This window comes from Leuresthes tenuis, unplaced genomic scaffold (assembly GCF_036924035.1).
Source record: "Leuresthes tenuis unplaced genomic scaffold, fLeuTen1.0.hap1 SCAF_24, whole genome shotgun sequence".
NCBI classification, from domain to species: Eukaryota; Metazoa; Chordata; class Actinopteri; order Atheriniformes; family Atherinopsidae; genus Leuresthes; species Leuresthes tenuis.
Window position 1 is genome coordinate 6,114,279 of NW_027325378.1, and position 18,000 is coordinate 6,132,278.

Genomic DNA, 18,000 nt, shown 5'->3' on the forward strand with positions numbered 1-18,000 from the left:
GTTACCGATCTGGTATGATCGTAATGTTCTTCTCTTTTCCTGCTTTCTGAGTTGAGATGACAATAAGATGTGTTAATGAATTCTTCCTATGTGCTGATATAATGTAGTGTAATCTGTTCAATGATATTGCCTTTCTGACAACGGGCTATCAGGCCGTGGACAAATCTCCCTGACATACCACAAGGAACTAATGATGTTCCTCTTCCTCGGCAGCCGTCACATTACATTGTCTTGCTCAACACATGACTGATCTTATCTTTTTTCACAGGTTCAATTGAGTATTTAAAGGTCAAATTGTGTTCTCTGGAGAATAGAAATGGCAGAAATCATTGTTAAATGTCAAAGTCAAGCCATCAGACTTTCTAATCAGCCAGTATGGATCTTGATAGCACAGTCCATTTTTTTGGCATAATGAAATATTTTTGGTTAGATCCTACCTTGACTCCTCCATTATTGATGTCACTTACATTCATATTTCATTGAAAGTGATTAAATAAAAGCAATGAAATAATTAAAGTCCATTAAATTACCTTGTACAGGCCGAGGTAAATTGCAGCATTCATAACCAAGCCTCTGTTTTTGGGTGTTTTACTCTGTGCTCCGTTATCTGACCGAGGCTGTGTTCTGGAGCACAACATGCCAAACTAACACCTTTTCATCATGATACATAACTTCTGGACTGGATTACTTTTTAGGTTTTGGCTCTAAGCTGCAGCACACTGGGTTCTACATTCAGAATTATAACCTTACAACCACTCATTAATTTTACAATACACCCGGGTGATTATTTCTATGCATATTTCCTACTTCAAATCATGTAAATTTGACTGGTGATTGGATTTTATCATTTTTATGTGATATGTATTTGTGTAATAATGACAGGATGTGGGATAAAGTGATTAAAAGCTCATATTAAGGTGTGCACAATTATAGAGCAGCTTCATTAACTCAGTTGGAATGCCTTCATTAGTGTTGCATCAACACATAATGTAATAGCTGGACTATAATGCAGGTCTGTCCAATAAAATGTTTTGTTGTGAATGATCAATTGGGTCACAAAAAAGGGCAAATCAACTTAAAAAATGCTCCTTGAAAAGAGGTTTCTTGGCAGTTGTAAAAGAGCATCTTTATCGGTAACTGAATAAAGTTTAACTGTGTCATTATTTTGTGATGTTTCGATTTCTTGTCTGATTATTCTGCAAACTTTGATATTTTCACAAAAACAATAAAACTCACACTCCTTCAGATTCCCTCGGATTTCAGATCTTGGACAGACAAAGTGCATTGTACAGTGTTTGTTAAATTATGTAATGTGTCCTGAGAAAAAACATTTGCCAAATCATTGTGTTCACACAGCGAGCACAATACAAAATGGATCTATGTTTAAATACCTTTGGCTGTACATTCACCAGCTCAGTAGCTGCCATGCTATACAAGTGCTTATGTTGCATTTTTATTACAAGATAGCTTTGCAAACACTCATTACACATTCCTTCCAGCACAGTGAATTTCACCAATGGAGCTTGTTAGTATTCCAGCTAACCAAAAAAACAAATCAAAATGCCACACATGGCTCAAACAAAAAAAAAATCTTCCAGGTATTTTCAAAAATATGATTTGATTAAGTTCAAAACAAAAAAAGAAAGGAGTGCTCCCACAAATGCAGATGGCAGGTAGAAGGCAGAAAATCATTGTTTGCATGCCTGGTGGAAAACCCTGAGAACAAAAGCATGAGCATCTATCGGTCTGCTGTTGAATAGGGCTTCCTCTGGGGAGCCAGGGCAAATAGACCTCTCTGCTCTTTGACTCTGCTGCAACACTTTAAACATAACAAGGATCAGCCCTCCTGGCTATTCGACTGTGCAGGCACAGTAAACAATTGCATCTCTTTTTCATGCTAAGGAAAGGTTGTAAAAGCTTTTGTCAGTTTTGATGGAATCACCTGGTAATGCTGTTGGGAGAGAAAAAAATACTGTAACGTATAGCTGGCAGAGATCTTGAGTTGTCTTTAATGTTTCACGACAGGGAGAACTAGATCCATGGTGCAAAGTCATGGGTTAAATGTGGATTTGAATCTTGAACCTGACCAAGTTACATTTGGAGCTAAGAATAGTAATTAAGCGAGCAGTGAGGTTTGCAAAGTGAGCTTGTGCAGAAAGCATTTAAATGAGTATTCGCCAAGCAGCTGTCCGGAAATGATTATTTATATAATGAATAAGTCATGACTGGTGAATTATCTGGCTGGTTACATTGCACAAACAATGTGGAGGCATGGGATGGTGGTGGTGGTGGTGGTAGAAGGTGTTCCTAAGATTTCTCAACACAGTAATGAGTGATCAAGCAAGTAGTAACTTCCACAGTTTAGATAGGCTGATGAGTGTCAGACAAGTTAAGGATGATAAAAAAAGATTGAGTCTTGTGGTTTAGCTAAAAGCTTATCTGCTTTATTCATCACTCCACAGGCATTTCATTGTCAAGAGAGGCCTCAAAGTGCAGAAAGGTCACAAGTTTAATCTTCATAGTAGCAGGGCGATTGCTAGTAGCTCACCAGCAGAGTGAGTGAGCAAGACAATGTAACCCTACCTGCTCTCTAATTGTAATTCACTCCAGATAAGAACACCCTCTAAGTGCTTAAAAGGAAAATCCGCCCTCGATACTACATTGTTAGAACAGGCTCAGAGGAAGTTCCATCAGAAAGATGACATCATCGACAAATTATTCTTCTCCTGCTTTATTTTGGAACAAGAAGACAGAACTCTTTTAACTTGCATTACTCAGTCAGCCAAGATGAAATGTTCCCATTCTTTCTCTCACACCCACTTTGGATTTAATCACAAATCAATGCAGTCCTTACTACTCTAAACAGACTTGGTCAGTTCACTGCTGTCTCTTTGATTGTCGTTTCGAATCTTAAATTTGTCACCTGCAGTGTCTAGGATCCATGTGGACTCCAACTATGACGTAATTTTATTTAATTTTTTTAAACACAGAATCTGCAAATGGTAAGAATGTAAAAATGATTAAAATAAGTAAAACAGCTAAAGTTCCTGTTGGACCATAAATCGAGCAAAATACTAATGGAAATTACAGAGCTGGAATGCATAAACAAACTGAGCGCGCTACATGAACATTGCCAACAGCTGCTGCCTCACTTGTTTTTGGTGAAATTTAATCTAATATATATCCTATTAAAATGTCTATATCCATTTCTTCCCACTCTTTCAGTGTCACATACTGCTCTTTTGTCTAGACCCTCTGGTGTCGCAAATAAACACAGAGAGGAGAGGGGTCATAAATATTGGTTGACAATGCAGTGAATTACTCATTAAAATGTATATTCAATTAATTAGCCAACATACATGATTAGTATTGTGAATCAGTACATTCTAAACTTGACTATGACCGTTTCCCAAATCTTAGACAGCAGGATATCAGGGCACCAAAGCTGAAGGATGTCTGCAGAGTTGCTTGCAAGATTTTATAGAAATGTAAGTGGCAAATTGTCGTGGTGTTCCTGTCTCATTTCTGTTATGTTTCTGGTATGTTGAAGCTCTCAGGGAGTCTATTTCTGTATAGCATTGGAGCTCAGCTGAAAAGATGAAAGAACAGCACATGTACATTCTCACTCACCAGGCACAGACTGCATTGTCTCCTGACTTCAGCAGGACTCCTATGGGTTTCCCATTATCCTCCAATGAGATGATGATTTCAAACTCGGTCAGTTCTCCATTTCCAACTAAGCAGTTGAAAGCAGGGCAAGAAATCACAGTGTGATGGGAGATTGAGCATCTGAGATCTAACATCTTGAAAAAAATATATTCAATTTGTATTTAAAGCAGTGATTACGTTGTTGGAGATCAGTTTTTTAAAATATTCTTTCCATGAGTCTTGTGTGCTTTGGGAATAGATGTTATTTTAAGGGAGCCATACTGAGTGAGAATTATGTGCTGTGCTTCCTCTCCATGTAAAAGGAAAGAAATGAGTGATACTGGTTTTCAAAGTCATTTTCCACACTCTTATCAGCAAGGTTGGTTTAGTTCTGTCAAAATAACAAGGCCACAGGCACCAGACTTCATGTTTTCCCTGTTGAAAAAAGAATCAAAGTCTGTGTTGGAGGTGTTTCTACTCACACCTCAACTCAGAAGTCTGTTACTCAGCACAAAACATGCTAAGAGACTGGGTGTATTTTACTGTTGGCCCCGACAGCAGCTAGCTAACCTGCTCTCAGGAAAATGATCTAACAGGCATTATCTGAGATCAAGACAAGTATCCAGTCCATTGCAGTGAAAGGACTACCTGAACAGCCTGGCTCTATATCAGGGTCATTTTTCATTCAAGAGAGGACTTCTACGAATGTAAACAGTTTGTCAAGCTGATACAGTGTCTTAGCTGCTGATGGCTGAATTAATCTGGATAATTAGTGAATAATTTAATCTCAAGAATGTGAAGTGACCTTTAATGCTGAAACCGATTTTGATGTTTGGAACAGAGGGTTCATTTGAAACCAACACAATGACAGAAAGTCACAGAAAAAAACCCAACCCAATTTATTTACCTTACAGGGTTACTTCATGGTCATTACTATGAGAATTGTCTTCTTATCAAAGACACTCATTTATGTGTGATTAATGCTTTAGCTTCATTTGACCTTTCTCATATTTCTGTTTCGAGTTTGAATAAAAGTGCTGTTGTTTTTTTTCAACCGACAGGCCCAATTGATTATTTGTGCCTGAAAATAGCACTGAACCAAATATTTCTGCAGTAAAGGATGTGTATCTAACATGAAACATAACTTTTGATGAAGACATAGTCTCACTCTAAAATCCTGTGGGAGGTGAGCAGGAAAACAACAGTGTAAATGGAGTGATGGAGACAGCTGCCTGAGTAAGAGTGAGCAATGTTACGGAGAGGAAGTACAGAAAGTGTTGTTTAATTTTATCTAAGAGATAAATGAAAAAGAAACAAAACAAGCAAATAGTGATTTTGTTTTTGTGAATTTTGAAATAGTGGCCTCAAAATAACGTGCCAAACTCCAGGAGGCCTTACTAGATATGTTTGGGGGCTGGAGCATGCTGACCTTACCTTTGTCACAAATGGATGGAAAAAAATTCTTGCACCAACAATACCCAATGCTATCAACAATTGTGTTTGAAGTGGCCGTTTTGATTGCAATGGCTACTGACAGTCAAATGAATGAAGAAATCCAACAACAAAGCAAGTTTTCATGAAGAAAAGGTATACAGGCAAAGTGATTGTAATTTAGTTTAGCTAGCATCAGTGCTCACATGGTATGGGACATCAACGAGTAAAGTTATTCTTTTCACTGAGATAGTAAGACAGTTGCCCCCTTTAATTATGTTGCAGTTGTCACAAGGTTGCCAGCTATAGCACTTCCCTGATTGATAATTTAGACCCTATATTATAGACAAACAGGGCCAAGGCTTTTATTTAGGGTATATTATTATTATGAGAAGGTTATTTTTCTTGCCTAAACCCAAAATTATCTCTCATTGTATCCATCAAGATTCACGGATATGATCCCTGACCATGTTGGGGCTTAAGTGAGCTTTGGATGGGCCGAGGAATGCAATGTTTAAACTTCTGTTTCATGGAATTTATCTAGAAGCTATTTTCACATGAAATTGTGCACATATATATCATATAATTGAATTAAGTAGCTCCTATAAACACTCACTTGCTACAAAATTGCACATCGATTCTACAAGCAAGAGGAAATATAAAATAAACTGATTTGCCCAGTAACATGCTGGGCTGTATATATGAACCAATTATGTGAGGATCCACAAAAACATTATTAACATTATTCAATGTGAAAATCAGAATAGTCCATAAACCAATAAATAGATTTACAGGCATGACATTTGATTTATGTATTTAACACACTGGGAATGCATTAAAAAGTCTGGGGCACTGTACATATATGCAAAACCTGCACAACTACTTTTCTACTTATTGGGTCAGTTCTTTTTTAAATTTTAGATCCTGCACTCCTGTCCCTTTTCCAACTTACTCAGCTCTTCACAGTAAACTTCGAAGTATTTTTCTGTAAAATCCGTTTTAGCTCCATTCCTATTGATCAAAAAGTCTGCTCCAAAACACTATCCTGTGGCTTTTGAAAGCGATATAAAAGGGTTCAACTTACATTTAACCAAGTCTGCAACAGTCACGGGTATCTATTGGCTCCCAGTTTGATCGCCATTCAAACTAATGCAACACTCAGTTGGTCATGCAAAATTTCACTGAGGGTATTTAGCTCTGCACTGCAAGAGCAGGCACAGCTCGCCTGAATCATAACGTCTCACAAAACTGTAGGCAGAACAAAAAAGAAGACCAATACAAAAAAAGGAGATGAGAGATTTATTTTATCAGTCTGTTACACAGCTGGCAATTCATTCCCAGTCCCGCTATGTGGGCAGAAAGCTAATAAACTATCCATATTATCTCAGAGAATCATGCTTATCAAAAATTGTGATCAGCACAACTGGTAAACCATACAGTAATGTTAACAGCTCATGTTGTCATGGCTTTCAGTCTTGTCACCCCAGAGTTTGTTGTCACTACCAGTCTTAACTCTAGTTCATTGAGTATATATGTGATGGCCACACCTGATAGCACTTTAATCTGTTGAAATAGATTAGTTCTATTTCGAGCTGTGCAAATTTAGTTACCTTTTTAACAATCAGCAGCTCAAAGTTATCCTTAGTTTGTGTTGCATTATTAAGTTTGACTTGTGCTGGAGGTTTATTTCCCTTTTTCTTCTCTCTTGACTGAGGAAAAAAATGTGGCAAAGAAGGGTGTTAATTGGGTCCTACCAAATTTTGAAACTTAAAGAGGGATTGGAAATCTTTAGTTTGGTACCTTGCTGTAGATTTTGGTTTTGCATTGAAATACATCTGGATTTATTTTATACATCCTAGTATTATAAGAACACATTGATACAATGGTGTCAATTATAATATTACTCCAGGTGTAAAACCAACGTGGACAAGTGATCACAGTGTAATCTCTCCCTCAATCCAACTTGACGGAAACAATCGGCTTCCTTAAAATGGGTTCATCATGATACCAGAGGAGCTGTATTTTAGATTAGAAAGGAAAATCACACACCACCATAGTTTACAGACAGACAAATCAAGCACTATACATCTCAATGGGTTTAGGCCAGAGGGAAATACACCATAAAACAAAGTAATTTCAGACAGAGTCCATATCAGGATCCAATTCAGTTACAGTAAACAATTCCGGATGAATAGTTTGTTTTCCCAATTGGAAAAGTTGGGTAAGTTGATTGAATTTTCTTTAAAAGTAGACAACAATGATCTTCCTTGATTACCGTATCAGAGAAATCCTGTCCCTGTGTCACGTGGCTTGCCCATGCTATGCAGTATCAATCCAAGTGAAATGTTTCCCTTTTGAATTTGGCTGCTTTATTGAGTTGTTTTGAGCACTACTGTAGCTGGCTTCTTCTTTTACACCATTATAGATATAATGGTGCTGTATTTCAAGATTAAAATAACCAAAAGTCCACCCATGTTGGGGCTTGTTATCATAGATAATTTCTTCTTTTAATGCACTACCATCTGCTGTGTTAAAATGCTACCCCGTTCTCATCATCATTATTACTCTGCCATAGATAATATATGTGTCCTTTGCCCTTTCACTTTAGAGGAAGATAATATCATGCTTGATGCTCTGACTTTATTGGATCATGAATTTTGAGCTCTAATTGTGCATGCCACTTTTTAATTATAAAATTATTATAGGGGGTAGGATTGCAGATGTGCGTGGTACTCTTTGCTCAGACACAGATTTAATGTATTTAGCAGAGAGCATGATTCCCCATACCTTCCACTTGAATAGTTACTTTGGTGAGGTGGCAAAGAAAACACACTCTTTGCACGGACGCTATGTGAGGTCTGCTAATGCACTTTTTGTTTGCGAGCTGATGAGAGACCATTGGACTACTTTGGTTCACTAACCCTGTAACTCACATAGACACATTGAGAGAAAGGTTGTCAAACTCTGCTATGACTTGTCTTCAGTCAGCTTTAACGGTCATACAAAATAAGAAAAGGGAAATACATTTTTCTTACCTCTTGCTGTATTACGGTTTACCCCTGAAACTAAATTACACATCCTAAGTAACATTTAATAAAATTAGCATAAACTCAGACTGCTCATGGGTGGGTGTAATTTGAATATGAGCCTCTGCCGGAGGAGGATTATTTGCAGATTATACACAAGTTTAGACTACAAAAAGGGTTTTGATGGATTAACATAATGCTGTTAATGATTTTCAGACATTTTCAGCTTCAGCTGGTTTTCACCTTTCCTGAGAGCCATTTATGACAGATATCTTAATTTAACCGACTGATAATCTGCAGACATTGAACTTCAGTAATTAATGTTAACTTTGCTATCCAGTTGAGTTAGAAGTCTATTTCACAAGTTTTAACAAATTGAAGATTCACTTATGTGTAATAAGGGAAATAAGATGTTCAAATGAGGCTCTGGCTCTACAAAAGCTCTCCAACATTTTTCATGTTTTTAGCTTCCATGGAATAGATTTTGTTGCAATCTGCAATTTAACTATAAGATGCCATTACATACTACTCATGCAAACATTTAAAATGAGTGTGTTTAGAGGCAACATTCTCCATCAAGTAAAATGCTGTATTTTGCAGTGAAAGAGATTTTTATCTAAACAGATTTAAAGCCGTCCTTGTTTGCCCATCAGCCAAACCTCCACCAACTTAATTCTGGCTTGGTAGCTTTAGCATAATCATGCTAACAAACTAACCCTCGCTTTAGCAGAAGAAAAATATTTATTGTAGGTTTAAATCAAAGTCATAAGAGTTTATACGAACCAGCTCCTACTTTCAGTGCTACACAGTGGGAACACATCTCCCTGCGGTGGCAATTAATTTAAATTGAAAGGTGCAAAATTCATTGAACACAAATTATATTCAAGGTGTAACTTTACCTTTTCTAAAAATATGCAAACAGATTGGTAGGTATTAGAGATCAGTTTTCACACTTTAAATGTAAGCGTACAACTTGCTGTTACAGTAATATTGTGCTCTTTAATTTTGTCATATAGTACACAGTACCACCAGAGCCAAGCTTTAGTAGTATAAAGGCACATTAAGACAGCCAAGAACAAAGCGGATCTAAAAGCTTTAATGAGAGAAGGCAATTCAAATTGAAATTCAATCAATTAAACAGTTAAAACCGAGACTTTTCCAATAGAAGTAATGTTAACATTGGTATTTGGGCTTTGTAGAGAAGTCCACTGAATTACTCTAAGACACCATGGAAACATCAGTGTAAATGTGTAGTGGTAAACAGGATCTCTTCTGACTTCTCACATAAACAAGGCATTTTCATCCACACAGCTGCCGCTCACTGGATATTTTCTTTTTTTTGGACCATTCTCTGTAAACCCTAGAAATGGTTGTGTGTGAAAATCCCAGTAGATCAGCAGTTTATGAAATACTCAGACCAGCCCATCTGGCACCAAAAACCATGCCACATTCAAAGTCACTTAAATCCCCTTTCTTCCCCATTCTGATGCTTGGTTTGCACTTCAGCAAGTTGTCTTGACCACCTCTACATGCATAAATGCATTGATTTGTGGCCATACGATTGGCTGATTAGCTATTTGTGTTAACAAGCCACTGAACAGGTGTTCCTAATAAAGTGACGGTGAGTGTGTGTGTGTATATATATTAAAACGCAGGACATTCATTGTTCAGACATGCTCAATTGATAATAATACATAACACCTGTATCTTCCTTTGTAATCTAATACATTTCACTCAAGTGTTTGTAATGCAAGTATTTAACAAAAGGCTGATTATAAATCAAGCCCACTGATTTTCTGTTTACATCCATTATTGTGAAATATCCTAATTAGTCCAACATCCCTATTTGAATTGTATGCATTAAACACCTGTTTCCCCTTGAATTACTGTAGGTTCTGTGCATTTGTCTGGAGGTTCAATATTGGGCTGGTTTTGCAACATTTCAAGGTTGAATGCATCCAGATTGTATATTGTACTCAGTCCTGGGCTGTAACCAGGCTGTGCACATAGCACACAGCTGTCTATAATTGAACATAACGATCATCAGACGATTCTTTGCTCATTTACCCAACATCTAAAACCATTATTTCAGGTATTACACGAGTTATACCCTTAAGCTGTGCAATATCCCCAGCAGTTACAAATAAATGTATCCTAAAGTCAGAACATGTAAAATGATTTTAAATGTTATTTTCACACTAAAGATTTTTACAGCTGTAAAACTCTTAGTCCTTTTGAAAAATATTGTCATTCCTGTTTCTTCACTTGCAGAATGATGTGTAGAATTTGAGTCCAAACGGCCTATATGCATTTATACTTGCATGACCCAGAATTATGCTAGATAAATATGCAACCTGGACCACACGGTGGTGTGGTGGTTAGCACCGTTGCCTCACAGGGTTCCAGGTTCAACTCCTTTCTGGGGGGCCTTTCTGTGTGGAGTTTGCATGTTCTCCCCCTGTATGCGTGGGTTCCCTCTGGATACTCCGGCTTCCTCCCACCATCCAAAACCATGCATGTTAGGTTAATTGGTGTCTCTAAAATTGTACTTGAGTGAGTGTGAGCGTGTGTGGTTGTTTGTCTCTGTGTGGCCCTGTGATGGACTGGCAACCTGTACAAGGTGTACTCCGCCTCTCGCCCATTGACCACTGCGATAGGATCCAGCCCCCCCTTGACCCGACCAATGGATTAAACGAGTAAAGAAAATGGATGAATGGAAATATGCAACCCGTTTATAACCATACCCAATAGGTTTGATTTCTAACCCTTGTCAAGTGGTGTTATTGTCTCCACCCAACTAGGCAGTAACAAAGTTATATTGCAGCATGTTCAAATGTTACAAAGGCAGCCAGCGATATAGTGTCGATGAAAGTTGTGGTTGTGCTGTATAAAGAATGTATTTTAGCCCTGACCATGATGATTTTATAATCATAATCCCCTGCCTCCGATGGATCCTTAAGGTGGAGCGGTGATACAAAGAAAGAAAGTCAATAGGATAGAATCCCCACAGTCTAGATACTGCTGGCAGTGAATGGACAGAGTAAGCAGGTAGTTGAGACTTCAGACTCTTAATGAAATCATGAAGTGGTGGAAACAGAGAGGAGGAAGGTTGTGTTAAAAAAAATGACAGAAGATCAGATGAAGAACTCGGATCAGGTTGATTGGCTAAAAAACAAGGAGTCAGGACGATCATTTTACCAGAGACGTGACACAAAAATTAAGAATGAGGTGCTTTTGAGGGTGTGTGAAAATAAAGGTGATGAAGAGTGTAATGGGATAAAGGCCAATACACCGTGGGAGAAGAGCAGGTGAGATGAAGCACAAAATCTTAGTCACACAAGAGGGTTTAGATCATATCCACTTCAACATAAGATTTTATGAGTTTATGAGGCATGATTTCAGGCATAAGTCATCAATACTGACCATAAGCCTGATTTTAAATGAGTCTTTTAATTTAGATTATTGGTCATATTACCGTAGTTTTCGGACTATAAGCCGCAACTTTTTCCCCATTTTTCCCCCATTTTTCGACCCTGCGGCTTATATAACAGTGCGGCTTATCTATGGATTTTTACAGCTAACGGCCACTAGGGGGATACCTAAAACTATGGATTTTACCATCCACCATGTTGACGTCACATTTGCTTCAACACACAAGTAGCCGCGCGCGGGAACGCGGAGGTCCTCTGGAAGCAGACTTCTACCGGAGTGGTACGAGACAGAACGACAGCGAGAAAGACGGACATTTTGAGCGCAAGACAGTTTGTGAGACACCCTCATTATGGAAAACAAACGTAGAAATGCATATGATGCAGCTTTTAAGTTAAAGGCAGTCAATTTAGCAGTAAACGAAGGAAATAGAACCGCTGCACGTAACCTTGGAATCAACGAGTCAATGGTGAGACGTTGGAGACGCCAGCAGGAAGAATTGTCTCAATGCAAAAAGTCAAAAAAAGCTTTCAGAGGTCACAAAAGCAAATGGCCTGAACTTGAAGACGTTCTCGAAGATTGGGTGAACACACAAAGAACAGACGGCCGAGGTGTTTCGACCGTGCAGATCCGACTGAAGGCCAAAGCAGTCGCCACCGAAATGAAAATTGAACATTTTAGAGGTGGACCATCCTGGTGTTTCCGATTTATGAAGCGAAAGGGACTGTCCATCAGGGCGCGGACGACTGTGTGCCAGCAACTCCCTCCCGACTACCAGGAAAAAATAACAAACTTTGGCGAATTCACACAAAGAAAGAGAGGAATACTCCATCGGACCGGACCAGATCATAAATATGGATGAAGTGCCATTAACATTTGACCTGCCTCTCACTAGGACTGTTAACAAGAAAGGTGAATCGTCCGTTACGTTGAGAACCACTGGACATGAGCGAACACATTTCACTTGTGTTCTTGGCTGCACAGCATCTGGAGTGAAGCTTCCGCCAATGGTGATTTTTAAGAGGACTACAATGCCAAAAGAAAAGATCCCAAACGGCATCTCCTTTAAAGTCAACAAGAAAGGGTGGATGATGGAAAGCGTAATGAAGGAGTGGCTGAATGAGTGCTACGTCAAACGCCCTGGAGGATACTTTCGGCAAAAAAAAGCTTTGCTAGTTTTGGACAGTATGAGGGCGCATATAACAGATTCGGTTAAAGCAGCCATCAAGAGCACAAACTCTGTTCCAGCTTTGATTCCTGGGGGCACAACGAAGCATCTGCAGCCACTCAACATCAGTGTCAATCGTGCGTTCAAAGTGGCACTACGCGTTCAGTGGGAGGCGTGGATGACGAGGGGTGATAAATCGTTCACCAAAACGGGTCGCATGAGAAAAGCCACCTTCGCACAAGTTTGCGAGTGGATCCTGATGGCGTGGAGGAGTGTAAAAAAATCCACAATCACCAACGGGTTCAGAAAGGCTGGACTGCTGCGTGATGGAGAGGAGGATGCCGCCACACCTGAGGCCTTTCAGAGGCTGTTCGATTCCGACAGTGACGAAGAGGAGTTCGTTGGTTTTGAGAGCGACATCGAAAGAGAGGGGAGAGTGGCTGACGAAGCCCTGAACCTATTTGTTTCCGACACGGAAGATGAGGAATTTTGTGGTTTTAGTGCAGAGGAAGAAGACGAAGATGAGGATTAATGACTTGACTTTTCTGGTTACAGCCGTGTACTTCACCAAAGATGAAGAGGAGGGTTACCGTAATAACTTTTCTGGTAGGCTGATAAGCGTTTTTTTAAGCAGCCGTGTTACTGCAATTTTAGGTTTACTGTCGTGTTACAGGCACTTTATTTGTTGATGATGTTGATGAAGATGAAGAGGAGGATTACGGTAATAACTTTTCTGGTAGGCTGATAACCGTATATTTTAAGCAGCCGTGTTACTGCAATTTTAGGTTTACTGTCGTGTTACAGGCACTTTATTTGTTGATGATGTTGATGAAGATGAAGAGGAGGATTACGGTAATAACTTTTCTGGTAGGCTGATAACCGTATATTTTAAGCAGCCGTGTTACTGCAATTTAGACTTACTGTCGTGTTACAGGCATTTTATTTGTTGTTGTAGCTTTATATGTTCTGTATCTTCTGTAGCTACTATTGCACTAAATGGTTGAAAACGTTATGCAACTTGTGTTGAAATGTTAATAAATAGAAGCTTCCCCAAACAGTTGTCTCTTTCCCAACAATCCCCTCTGTGCACGAACCATATGGTAATTAAACATAAAAAACCTGCGGCTTATAGTCAGGTGCGGCTTGTATATGTACAAATAATGCAATTTAGCTTCTGCGGCTTATATTCAGGTGCGGCTAATAGTCCGGAAAGTACGGTACACAGACTTGTGAAGAAAATGTTTGGTATCTTTAAAAAATAAATGCTTAAGAACCAGTTCTGTATAATAGAATAATTAACTAAATTATCCAAAGTTTAACAACATTCAAAAAGGCTTCCATATAATCAAACAAAACTTTACAACACACAAAGTTGCTGGCACCCTTCATGAAATTTTGATTGCAGAATATTTGGCAACGTAGACAGCTGTAAATATTTCTTACAATCATCCAGAATCTTCTTGAAACAGTCTGCTAGTAGTTTCTGCCGCTTTCAAACTACTACGTGTTCAATATTTATTACTTATACATTCAGTGCCTCCAGTACCACTGGCTGCTAAGCATTAACATGGATCCTCTACCCTGTTTCACTGTTGGTCAGATGCTCCATTCCTTATGGGCTTCAATTTTGTGCGAATGAATATTGCAGTCCTGCAATATTGCATTTCCAAAGACCTTTCCTTCAGTTTATGTCGATAAAACATTATACCAGAGAGACAATTGTCTATCTGTAAAAGTTTTGCAACTTTGAGTCTGGTGTTGTTGAGCTTTTGTCTTAGTGATGTCCTCCTTGGCCTTCCTACTTGGAGCACATCGTTCTGTGTGCAGCATATTGATTGAAATCCCCATGTCAGATTATTTCAGGTCTGCCTAAAGCCGTTTAAATGCCTTTTGTGCCACTATATATGCAACTTTATGTAAATAACTTTTACAGAATTATTTTGTTCATTTATTCATAATGTAACTTTGAAACATCATTGACTTTAAAGTTTCTTCACAGTGTTGAAACACAAACTTCAAGATCTTTGTCATGTGTCTTTTAGCCTTTTGAATAAACTCATCTTTCTTGTTCTCCAAATTGCAAAGAAGACACATAAAAACAATTGAGGTCTTGTGAACAAGGCACAGATTGACGAGCTAAATTGAATTAAAATACAGAGTATTCAAAATTGCCTTAATTCCATTTACTTTGTAATAACGCTCCATACTCTGACTGGAACTGCACAACCGTAAGTTTGGGAACTCAGAGCTGGAGTGTTACTCAAAACTGGATGACTCGATGTTAACTGCACATCTTCAGCATTCACACACTTTTGTCTTTAATATGAAATAGGAAACACTTTGTGTCCTGAAGATAAGCTATTGGAACTAAACGAAATCGTAAACTAAACTTCTGAAATGCTAGGGGTCACCAGAGACAATAAATGGAGACAGTAACTTTGTTTTGATTTCAGCTGGAACACAAAATACTTCAGGAGAGGAAACCTGAGCAACAAATATTACCACAACTTCCAAATGATTCTTTACAAAGGGAGAAAATAGACTTTATACTTATTGTTACAACAGCTCTACTTTATGAGTTTTTTTTAATCCTATATCAACCTAAGGGTATCACTTTGTTTATAAACTGGAGTTTTGCATGATATATAGATATCAAGATGATCTACGACCATAGTGTTACTGATTTTGATTGGATCATCTATGACATGACACTGAGATGTTTGATTGCAGCTTGTTTGTTGAGTTAGCTGTGTTAATTTCTTAACGTTTCCACTGGAAATGCAACTAAAAGACTTAGCTATTCACCGAACACTGCCTCTTCCCACTCCACCTCAACCCACCCCCAAATCAGAAAGGCTGAGTTGAACGGGCCACTGATTTTCTGGACTCTTGTGACTTACAGTTAGCTTCTCTGCCTTTAGACTTGATCTCTGCCACGGCTTCATTACCCATTGACTGCAAAGGCTTTCTTCTCTCTGGTGACTCACAGAGTATGATCACCAGCTCCTCACAGCCAATGTTTGTGTGTCTGTGTGTGTATGTGTCAGGTCTTTATTGTCCTCATTGCTCATTAAAGCTTTCCTCTGAGGGATGTAGTGGCAATAAACACAACAGCATTAGAACACAAAATGTTGCCTTCTCTCCCCTGACCACTGAAACGGTCGGTTGGATCGATGGTCTCCGTGGCAAGGGTGACAACCACAGGGTCACTCATCACATCAAGCAGCTGAAAGCATGGGAGGATGCAATTGTGGCTGCCTGAATGGGTTTTTAATTCAAGCAGTTATTGGAAAGAGCACTGGGGTATTGCCTTCCAGAAAGTACCACTCATTCGGTTTTAGACTGACCTTGGCGCACAGGGTCTAAAGTTTCTTCATCAAATCTTTTTCACTTCTCACAAAGTAGGATGCAAAGTCGTTGTTTAGCAAAAGTATTGTTCCAAATTCTAAAGTGCTAAAATCTAGAAGCTTAATTTACAAGGACAATTAAGCAGTATGTGTGAAGTCATAAACAAAAAGGTGAAAAAAAGGATTAAACCCACGTATAACAAAACATAGATAAAAGTAAAACAGATTCAGATATATTATTTAATACATTTGGTAAACTGTCTTAGAATTAAGAAAACTGTTACCTGAAGATACTTGTTTTGTATGTAAAATAGATCACGTTTAAGTCAGCTTTGCCCATCTTTATTATTTCATGGCACAAAAACCAAGTACTGCTGTACGATGCTGGCATTTTCCTGATCTTGACATTTAGCACACTTTATCAGTCTGTTATCTTTGTACCCTGTAACAATGTACATGGTTTTTCACAGATATGCCTGGAAAAATAAGCCATAGAGATTAGTGACTTTAGCAGTAAAAGGCTGCAGAGCTGTGTAAACATGCTGGTCTTTAGTTGGTACAGTGTTAACCTATAGAGTGTATAGAAAATACAGACCTACTGTAACCACAGAGATGTCTCATCCTGGTTTATTGGCTATGGCCTTTGCCCCATGAACACTTCTGTACGTCTATTTGGTAGCAGTCATGGCACTCACCCATCCAATAGTGTCATGATGAGAAAAATAAGCTTTAAATAGCAAACATTATTTGGTTGTTCAGATGATATGCAGTAGGTATTTGTCACGGACTGTGGTGAGGTAGGACCCAGATGCAGCTCTTTAGATTCAAAAAGGTTTATTTCCAAAACAAAAGGCGCAGCAGAGCCGGATTCAAAAATACTTAACGTTAACAAAAAAACAAGACTATGAAAAACAAAACAAGACTATGACTAACTGTGGCTATGAATAAATAACTATGAACAGGACTTTGATAACTAGACTATGAGGCAGGAAACCAGACTTATCTTTCAATGGCTGTGGCATGAAGGGTTTGTAAGGATTCTGCAGTGAATGAAAGGAAACCAGGAGACTAAATACTGTGGAGGGAGTGATCAGTGAATGCGGTGCAGCTGTGAACAATGAAGCAGGTGACGTGAGTGAAACTAGGTGGCAGGGGAAAAACATGACCAGAACAGAACCTGAAAACTGTGACATGAACATAGACTGTGACAGTATTGAAGAAAAGAATAAATCAAATTTCACCCCTTCCAATTTTCAATTAGAATAAACAAAAAGTTAAAAGAAATTGGTATCACGATTCATCCTGAGGAGGATATACTTTTACATTAAATTTTACTACATTTACATTCAGTCATTCAGCAGATCCCAAACACAAGGAACAACACTCAAGCCTCAGTACAGTAGTACCTTGCATTAGCATTAAGGACTTAATTGCGGCACAGACAGAGAACAATTAAAACAGATACAAAAGTTCAAAGTAAGTGTAAGCTACAGGTTTGTAATGGTTGATGTGTCTGTAATGGCGCCAAGCTGCAGTGTGCTGGACATAATGTAAACGTCTTCATTGGAGGGTGTCCACACATTGAATTGATATATTCTATATATTCCTCTCATATCTCTTTCTGTAGATGCCTCCCCACAAAAAATTCACAATTTTTTTCTTTTTCACTGCAACCCAGCACAAACATAACTCATAAGAGGAATGGTATCAATGCATGTTGGCAAATGATCACAAAAAACTGTTGCATCACTTTTAAGAGGCGAGAAAGTCAGCATAAGATGGTGGGGTTGGATGGAGGATGGAGCTATTTAAATATGACTGCCAAACAACTCAGTTGTGCTGAGCAGGAGGAACAGAAAAATACAGAATTTGTATTCATCAACACGAATACAAATTTTTCTATTTTATATCTTGTTTTTCTGTGAGATCAGGCTAGTGATAATTTTTGGCA